This window comes from Euphorbia lathyris, chromosome 6 (genome assembly GCF_963576675.1).
Source record: "Euphorbia lathyris chromosome 6, ddEupLath1.1, whole genome shotgun sequence".
Lineage (NCBI taxonomy): Eukaryota > Viridiplantae > Streptophyta > Magnoliopsida > Malpighiales > Euphorbiaceae > Euphorbia > Euphorbia lathyris.
Window position 1 is genome coordinate 52,221,265 of NC_088915.1, and position 9,201 is coordinate 52,230,465.

At 40.6% G+C, this 9,201-nt stretch overlaps 1 non-coding gene across 1 annotated transcript; it reads left to right on the forward strand.

Annotated features, from left to right (window-relative positions):
* The first annotated feature begins 4,800 nt into the window (after nt 1-4,800).
* Nucleotides 4,801-4,907, forward strand: LOC136234450 (small nucleolar RNA R71). Its single transcript, XR_010691333.1, has one exon. It is a non-coding gene; the product is annotated as a small nucleolar RNA R71 (small nucleolar RNA).
* The last annotated feature ends 4,294 nt before the right edge of the window (nt 4,908-9,201 follow it).

A 9,201-nucleotide genomic window follows, 5' to 3' on the forward strand; every position in this document is an offset into this window, starting at 1 on the left:
TCCATACAACAATCTAAATGGGGACATTCCAATGGGTTTCTTATATGCAGTTCTATATGCCCATAAAGCATCGTCAAGCTTGTTTGCCCAGTCTTTTCTAGAATTGCTTATGGTTTTTTCCAAAATTCTTTTGATTTCACGATTTGAAATCTCCACTTGTCCACTAGTTTGTGGGTGGTAAGGCGTGGCAATTCTATGAGAGACTCCAAGCTTGCCCATCAACTTTTCAAATTGAGCGTTGCAAAAGTGGGTTCCTTGATCACTAATGATCGCTCGTGGTACACCAAATCGGGCAAACAGCCTTTTTAGGAATTTTACAACCACACGGGCGTCATTGGTGGGACTAGCAATTGCTTCGACCCACTTGCTCACATAGTCGACTGCAACTAATATGTATTTATTTCCAAAAGATGTAGGGAATGGTCCCATGAAGTCTATGTCCCATATATCAAATATTTCACAAACAACAATGTTATTGAGGGGCATGGCATTTCGAGCTGAAATATTGCCTGTTCGTTGGCAGTCATTACAAGTGCTTACAAACATATTGGCATCTTTGAAGATGGTTGGCCAGAAAAAACCTGATTGAAGCACTTTGGCTTCTGTTCTGCTCGCGCTATGATGCCCACCTGCTTCTCGATCGTGACAATGGCTCAAAACAGCCTGTCCCTCTTCTTGAGTGATGCACCTGTGAATGATCTGATCTGCGCATAACCTGAAAAGATAAGGTTCCTCCCAAAAATAATATTTGATTTCTGCATAAAACTTCTTCCTTTGGTTAGTGGACAGGATATGAGGTTTAATTGAACTAGCAAGAAAATTCGCGATGTCAGCAAACCATGGAGCAGGCTGTATAGAATACAAACGCTCATCTGGAAAAATCTCTACAATTTCTGGTTGTTCTCGGCTGTTCTTATGAGAAATTCTGGACAAATGATCAACAGCTATATTTTCGGTCCCCTTCTTGTCCTTGATCTTGAGATCAAATTCTTGGAGTAAGAGTAACCACCGTATCAGCCTCAGCTTTGCATCTTTCTTTGCAAACAGGTAGCGTAATGCAGCATGGTCTGTGTACACGATGACTTTTGACAAAACCAAGTATGGGCAGAATTTGTCAAAAGCATACACTACTACAAGAAGTTCCTTCTCTGTCGTGGTGTAGTTCTGCTGAGCCTCGTTTAGTTTTGCTTGCATAATAGATAGGCCGGAACTTCTTCTCAATCCTTTGCCCAAGAACAGCTCCTACACATGTATCGCTAGCATCACACATCATCTCAAATGGTTGTTCCCAGTTGGGTCCTGCTAGTATAGGTGAGTTGATCAGCTTGCCCTTCAATAGTTCAAATGCTTTGACATAGCTTGTGTCAAATGAGAAGTCCACATCTTTATGTAGCAAAGCTGACAAAGGTAGCGCGATCTTTGAGAAATCCTTTATAAGCCTTCGGTAGAACCCCGTGTGTCCAAGGAAACTTCTCACATCTTTGACATTAGTTGGAACGGCAAGTTTCTCTATCACTTCCACCTTGGCCTTGTCCACTTCCATCCCTTTTTCAGAGATTTGATGCCCAAGAACGATGCCACCAGTAACCATGAAGTGGCATTTCTCCCAATTTAGGACTAAATTGGTCTCCCTACATCGCACTAGCACAGCTTCCAGGTTGTTCAGACAGCTTCCAAATGAGTTTCCATAGACAAAGAAATCGTCCATGAAGATTTCCACAGTCCGTTCCACCATATCGTGAAATATGGACATCATGCATCTCTGAAATGTGGCTGGGGCATTGCATAATCTGAACGGCATCCGTCGGTAAGCATAAGTCCCGTAGGGGCAGGTGAAAGTTGTTTTCTCTTGATCTTCACAATGGATAGCAATTTGATTGTACCCCAAATATCCGTCAAGGAAACAATAAAATGCATACCCTGCCAAACGTTCTAGCATCTGATCAATGAAGGGTGAAGGGAAGTGGTCTTTCCTTGTTGCCTCGTTGAGCTTTCGGTAGTCCACACACACTCGCCATCCTGTTATGGTTCTTGTGGGAACCAACTCATTTTTTTCATTGAGAACAACTGTGGTGCCTCCTTTCTTTGGCACAACATGAATAGGGCTAGTCCACACACTATCAGAGATGGGATAAATGATTCCTGCATCCAACGGCTTGATCACTTCTTTCCTTACAACCTCCTTCATGTGGGGGTTCAGTCTGCACTGTGGTTGGACGGACGGCTTGTGATCTTTCTCCATCAGAATTCTATGAACGCATACTGCTGGACTAATACCCTTGATATCATCAATTTTCCACACAATAGCTTCCTTGTTTCTTCGCAATACCTCCATGAGTTGAGCTTTCTGATCAGGGGTTAGTTTTGAAGATATAATCACCGGGCTTCCGCTAGGTGGTTCAAGAAACGTATACTCGAGGTGGGATGGCAAAGGTTTTAGTTCAGGTTTTGTCAATGGCACAGTGGGTATTTCAGGTGGTTCTTGATGAGTAGGAACAGTGGGGTCCGGAGGAAGTGTTGACAAATTGGTTTCAATGGAACAGCCCGTTCCTTTACATAAATTCACTTCTTCTCCTAAGAGAGCCTCTAGAGTGTCCTATCCCTGTTCCTGCGAAGTGGAAAGACTTTGGAAATCATCTAAGAAATAACAGGAGTCATCACTAGTGTTAGCTCGTCTCATAGCCTCACTTGTTGTCCTCTGAAATGACTCTAGCAAGTGCACTAGAAACAAATAATAAAGTGATAAATAGAGTATCGTCTCCATATGGATTGATGACCAAATTTTACTAGAAAAACCTTACAGAACAGGGTGTTCGTGGTGTGTGAATTTCTTTAGTTGAGAAATGATTTGATATTGTGAAACTGTGACAAAGTCAACGAGTAAACGGATAAAAACGATTTCTAGATAAATGATAAAAGGTAGAACAGGTTGGGCACAGCGGAATAAGCTACTTTAATTCCCTAAACATCCTATTTATTCATGAATGACGTAAAGTGATGTCAAGGTCTCTGCTTTAATGCTTACTTAAGTCAACTCTCGTGTGTTCTTAAGATTCTAAGACTTACTACAACCATAAGCGTCCCTAAGGTTGGTTCTTTCTTGCATTACGGTCGAAATAGCATTTCAGTAAAGAAAACCCTTGATACAACCTCCTAACATTCCTGCTTCGGGGTTAGATGTTTGATAAAAAGTTCCACGAAGATGAAAGCAGTTCCCTATCATTCATCTTGAAAATGATTTCCTCCCCATTAATTCGCAAAAATAATTATCCTTCTCCTGCATCAATCAATGCTTTGCCCGTTGCTAAGAACGGTCTACCCAAGATAATAGGAACATGCAAGTCCTCGTCTATGTCCATTATGATAAAATCAACAGGCAGTATGAATTTTCCTACTTTGACCAGTACATCTTCTACGACTCCCTTCGGGTAACATACAGACCTATCAGCCAACTGAATGGACATTCTAATTGGTTGTGGTTCTCCTAGCCCTAGCTTAGCATACACAGAATATGGCATTAGGTTTATACTTACTCCTAGGTCACATAATGCATTTTCAATATTTAACTTGCCAATTGAGCATGGAATAGAAAAACTCCCTGGATCCTTCAGCTTTTTCGGAAGCTGCTGCTTGTTCTGGAGTATTGAGGAGCAGTCCCTGTTCAGTTGGATCATCGAGATATTTTCCAACTTCTTCTTGTTTGACAAGATATCTTTTAAGAATTTTGCATATGTGGGCATCTGGGCAAGTGCTTCCACGAAGGGAATGTTGATATGCAACTTCCTCATGGTGTCTAGCACTTTTGAATTTTTCTCTTCAAGCTTCTTATTTATCAACCTCGCCGGATAAGCTACAGGTGGTACATAGGGAGGGGGTGGTTTGTACCTCTTCCCTTGTTCCTCCTGGTCTCGATCAGTGGTCAATTCCACCACTGCTAGTTCTTCTTGACTAGGAACAGCTTGTTCCTTCTTTTCTTCAGCATTTTGAGAGGTACCTGCACACTCAGCATTTTTATCAGTTGGAAAAGGAGGGTCAATTTCCTTACCAGATCTCAGAGTGATAGCCATGACATCTCCTTTAGGGTTTGGTTCGGTATTACTTGGCATTATCCCTTTTCCTTTTGATGAAGACGCAGCAATTTGATGGACTTGTGTCTCTAAATTTTTGATTGAAGCTTGTGTCTGCTTCATGAATTGCAACATCATAGTCTTCATGTCCTGTTCTACATCTTCCTTTGGTGGAACATGCTGTTTATAAGGTGGTTGAGGCTGCCTTTGGTAATGTCTTCTTTGCTGTTGCTGATACCTTGGTTGTTCCTGCTGATTTGGCTACCCAGTCCATCCGAAGTTCGGATGATTTCTTGTGGCAGGGTTGTAGGTATTTGAGTATGGGTTTGGTGAGTTCCTCTGATTATATCCAGCATAATCACATTGTTCTTGCTCACCTTTCCCTTGCTTGACTCCAAGACAGTTGATGTTGAAGTGAGGTCCTCCACAAAAATCACAAACATCATTGAATGGTGGTTCGCTGTGAATGGATGATACATTAATTTTGCTGAGCTGCTTTGCAAGCTGTTCCACTTGGGTGGTCAGTTTTGACAAAACATCATCATTCCCCGCTCTTTTTCCTTCACTCCTAGCTGAGTGCCAGTTATAGCTTGTGCTTACGACTCTCTCAATAAGGTTGTACAAGGCTTGTGGTTCAAGATCTTCGGGGTTACCATTGGCAATGGATTCAATCTGGATTTTATAAATGTTGGTGACTCCATTGTAAAAATTCTGCACTTGCATCCACATGGGGATGCCATGATTCGGTACCCTTCTTAATAGCTCTGTGTACCTTTCCTAAGCCTCGGCCAAGGATTCATCCTCTTCTTGCACGAAATGAGATACCTCATTTCTGAGTTTGATGGCCTGTCTAGGTGGAAAATATTTCATTAGAAAGGCACTGGCCATTTCTTCCTAAGTGGTAATGGTTCCTGGCTGTAGGTTCTTTAGCCAGTTCTTTGCTTTATCTTTGAGAGAAAAAGGAAATAGCTTTAGCCTTATCACATCATCGGAGACTCCTCGGTTTGATCGAAAAGTGTTGCTTAGTGTAATGAACTCCTGGATATGCCCATTTGGATCTTCCGACTGGTATCCATTGAATTGCACTGCGGCCTGCGACATTTGTATCATAGATGCTTTCACTTCAAACATGTTGTTCCCTTCGTTAGGCAACACTATGCACGACGAGTGTCCTTCTGTGGTCGGTATGGAATAGTCTATGATCCTCATAACTGGAGGGTTGTTGTTCTCTCCTTCCTCCTCTTGGTTGGGTTGAACTGGTTGTTCTGGTGGTACTCTTCCAGCCATCCTTCTTTCTCTTTATCGCTCTCTTTGTCTTGCTCGTCGAGCTCCCGCTCGGTTTCGTCTACACGTTTTCTCTAATTCAAGATTGATAGGAAAAACTGGTGGTCCAGCTCTGCACATAGACAGTGGGAGCACTACTTCTGGCTGCACTACTTAGCAAACAAATTAAAAACACCTTGTTTCACATAAATTTTCAGATAAATTTTGTTGCTTTCAATCCTCGGCAACGGTGCCAAAAACTTGTTGTCCTCTGAACAGACTCTAGCAAGTGCACTAGAAACAAGTAATAAAGTGATAAATAGAGTATCGTCTCCACAGGGATTGATGACCAAATTTTACTAGAAAAACCTTGCAGAACAGGGTGTTTGTGGTGTGTGAATTTCTTTAGTTGAGAAATGATTTGATATTGTGAAACTGTGACAAAGTCAACGAGTAAACGGATAAAAACGATTTCTAGATAAATGATAAAAGGTAGAACAGGTTGGGCACAGCGGAACAGGCTACTTTAATTCCCTAAACATCTTATTTATTCATGAATGATGTAAAGTGAAGTCAAGGTCTCTGCTTTAATGCTCACTTAAGTCAACTCTCGTGTGTTCTTAAGATTCTAAGGCTTACTACAACCATAAGCGTCCCTAAGGTTGGTTCTTTCTTGCATTACGGTCGAAACAACATTTCAGTAAAGAAAACCCTTGATACAACCTCCTAACATTCCTGCTTCAGGGTTGGATGTTTGATAAAAAGTTCCATGAAGATGAAAGCAGTTCCCTATCATTCATCTATCACTAGAATACATGCATAAGCAGTGGAATAAGAGGTTTCTTCAAACACTTCATAAATTATCAACATTCATTCATAAGTAGAAAATAGAGAGCTTACATAACCGGCCCTAACTGGCCGAACCAGTTCAAAATGACTACTCACTCATACTACCAAGTGAACAGTCTGCTTCCATTCTACAGAGCTCCATCAATGGAGTCATTCTCTTCCTCGAGAGCTCTTCTACCCAAAACGTCTATCTTTTGTTCACCCAAAAGATGATATCTTTTCCTTTCTCCCGTTACGTCTATTTAAAGGAGAAAGGATCAAAACAGTACTGGAAGTATATGATAAAATATTACAAAAACCAACTAAATTGTTCATAAATCCTAAACTACTAGAAGTGTTTAAGATCCTTTTGACCCTTGAACACTCAAGGGTCGAACTTTCTTGTCATCATGCTTCTTTTTAACTACTCTTATCTGCCTTTCCTGTCTTTCCTGCCTGCCGCTTCTGCCGTCTGTCAAGTTGCCATCCATCATCAGAAATTGCAGCGTTAGACCGCTGGATCATAGGTTGCTCATCTCCTCATGGTTTGTGCAAAACAGACTGCTTACAGTCTATTTGACTTAATCTTTCCCAATCTGCACAAAAACATTTATAAGGCCTTCTTTCACATAATTTAACCCTAAAAACACCTTTAATTCATTACAAATAATATGTTAAATTGTAGTCAAATTCATGCCTAACACCTTCCCTAGTTTGTGGCAGATGTGGCCGATCTCACACAGGAGAGTGTTATGGTTCATTTAAGAAGGGTACATGTTTTGAGTGTGGGGAAACAGGCCATTATCGTAATGATTGTCCCTTATTAGGTGATAGAGGAGAGAGAGTTCAACCTCAGTCTAATATAGGAGGTGGTGCAACTGGGGTGGATAGAGGTAGAGGCAGAGGTCGAGGAGGAGGTAGAGGGGGTAGACATGATGCTCCTATGGGTGGACAGACACAAAATTTACCACGAAATAGAGCCTTCAATATGACGAGGGGTGAAGCTCAAATAGCACCAGAGGTTATATCCGGTACAATTTCTATCCTTGATCCACTCATTCATACATAACACCTGAGTTTATATTGAAAATAAATGGGAAGGTAGAACCATTAGGATATGATGTGGGAGTTATCCTACCAGTTGGGAATAATGTTATAGTAAATCAAGTTCTGAGAGATTGTCCTATAAAAGTGAGGGGAAGTGAGTTCCCTATAGATTTAGTAGTTATGGGGTTTAGAGAATTTGATATTATTTTGGGGATAGATTGGCTGTGTAAATATGAAGCTAAAGTTGATTGTTGTTCAAAGGAAGTTGTGTTACATTTTAATTCAGAATTAACTGTGTTATTTGTTGGGGAGAGAAAGGTTGTGCCGTCTTGTTTAATATCCGCAATTCAAGCAATCAGATGGATTAGAAATGGGTGTGAGGCATATTTAGCTCATGTTGTGGATACTAGGGAGGATGGAGGCAAATTGGAGAATATTCCAGTGGTGAGAGATTTTGCAGATGTATTCATAGATGAACTACCAGGATTACCACCTCATAGGGAGATTGATTTTCCTATTGAGACCATGCCAGGAGTATCTCCTATATCAATTGCTCCATATAGAATGGTTCCAATGGAATTACAAGAATTGAAGAAACAAATAGAAGAACTACTTGAGAAGGGGTTTATTTGCGACTATGTATCGATTACAGACAATTAAACAGGATGATAGTGAAAAACAAGTATCCATTGCCTCGGATTGATGATTTGCTAAATCAACTTAGAGGGGCTCATCATTTTTCAAAGATTGACCTAAGATCGGGCTATTGGCAGTTGAGAGTTGCAGAAGCTGACATACCTAAAACTGCTTTTCGCACAAGGTATGGTCATTTTGAGTTTCTTGTGATGCCTTTTGGCTTGACTAATGCTCCTGCAGCTTTCATGGCATTAATGAACAAGACTTTTTAGCCATATCTAGATAAGTTTGTTGTGGTGTTCATTGACAATATCCTAGTGTACTCAAGGACTGTGGGTGAGCATGAACAACATTTGAGAATAGTTTTGAAAATTTTGAGAGATAATCATATGTATGCAAGATCAGAAATTCTACAAGAAGCACATAATTCTCCTTATGCTATGCACCCAGGAATGACAAAGATGTTAAAGCTGAACATCAAGCTCCCGTGGGAAAACTAAAACCTTTAACCATACCAGAGTGGAAATGGAAGAGGATCACTATGGATTTTGTGATGGGATTGTTGAAACACCTTTCCACATGATTTTGATTTGACAAAATTATTTAAGTAATGATAAAAATATTCTAACACATTAAATTTAAATGCTTTGATTTATTACACTAATGTGTTTGTTCAATGTTGAGTTTAATTATGTATAAGACATTGAGATTAAAAAGCCCAAAGACCCATAAAGTGGAAGTCAAGCTTAAGTCAACACATCAAGACCATTCCGCCCAAGAGTTCAAAACGAAGTCGTATCAACTAAAACGATGACTCAGCAAGAGAAGGATCGAGAAGCCTTCATGGCAAAAGCTTCAAGTAGAAGCTGCTGAGTTGGACGACAAAGCAGTCTGAACAGCGGCAGACAATGTTCAACTTCCAGACAAAGTATTTCTACTTTGGGAAAAGTTCAGAAGGCGCAGAAAGCTGTCTCATGGACTTTTCCTTATATGTCAAAACATTTTGCCAAAGACTGACGAAGACAGAAGATGCGTGAATCCTATTGGCCAACGACGCTGAGCACGCCCAGAGTGACAACGACAAGAAGCCGTTTCCCTCCAACGGTTATTTCGAAATTCGAAATGACCAGGTGCCTCAAGTGTCACTATATAAAGGCCATCCATTTGCTTTAATCGATGCAGAACTTCAATTAGTCGAAACGCTGACCAAATTCATACTCGAAGATTCTGTGAGAAAAGCAAAGCAAATACCTTACACCAATTTCCATATTATTGTGTAAAAGTCTAGAGTGATTTCCAATCATCTAAAGTGTCTTAGCAATCGTTGTTTAGGACAAACACTTTATCATTTCTAGAAGAA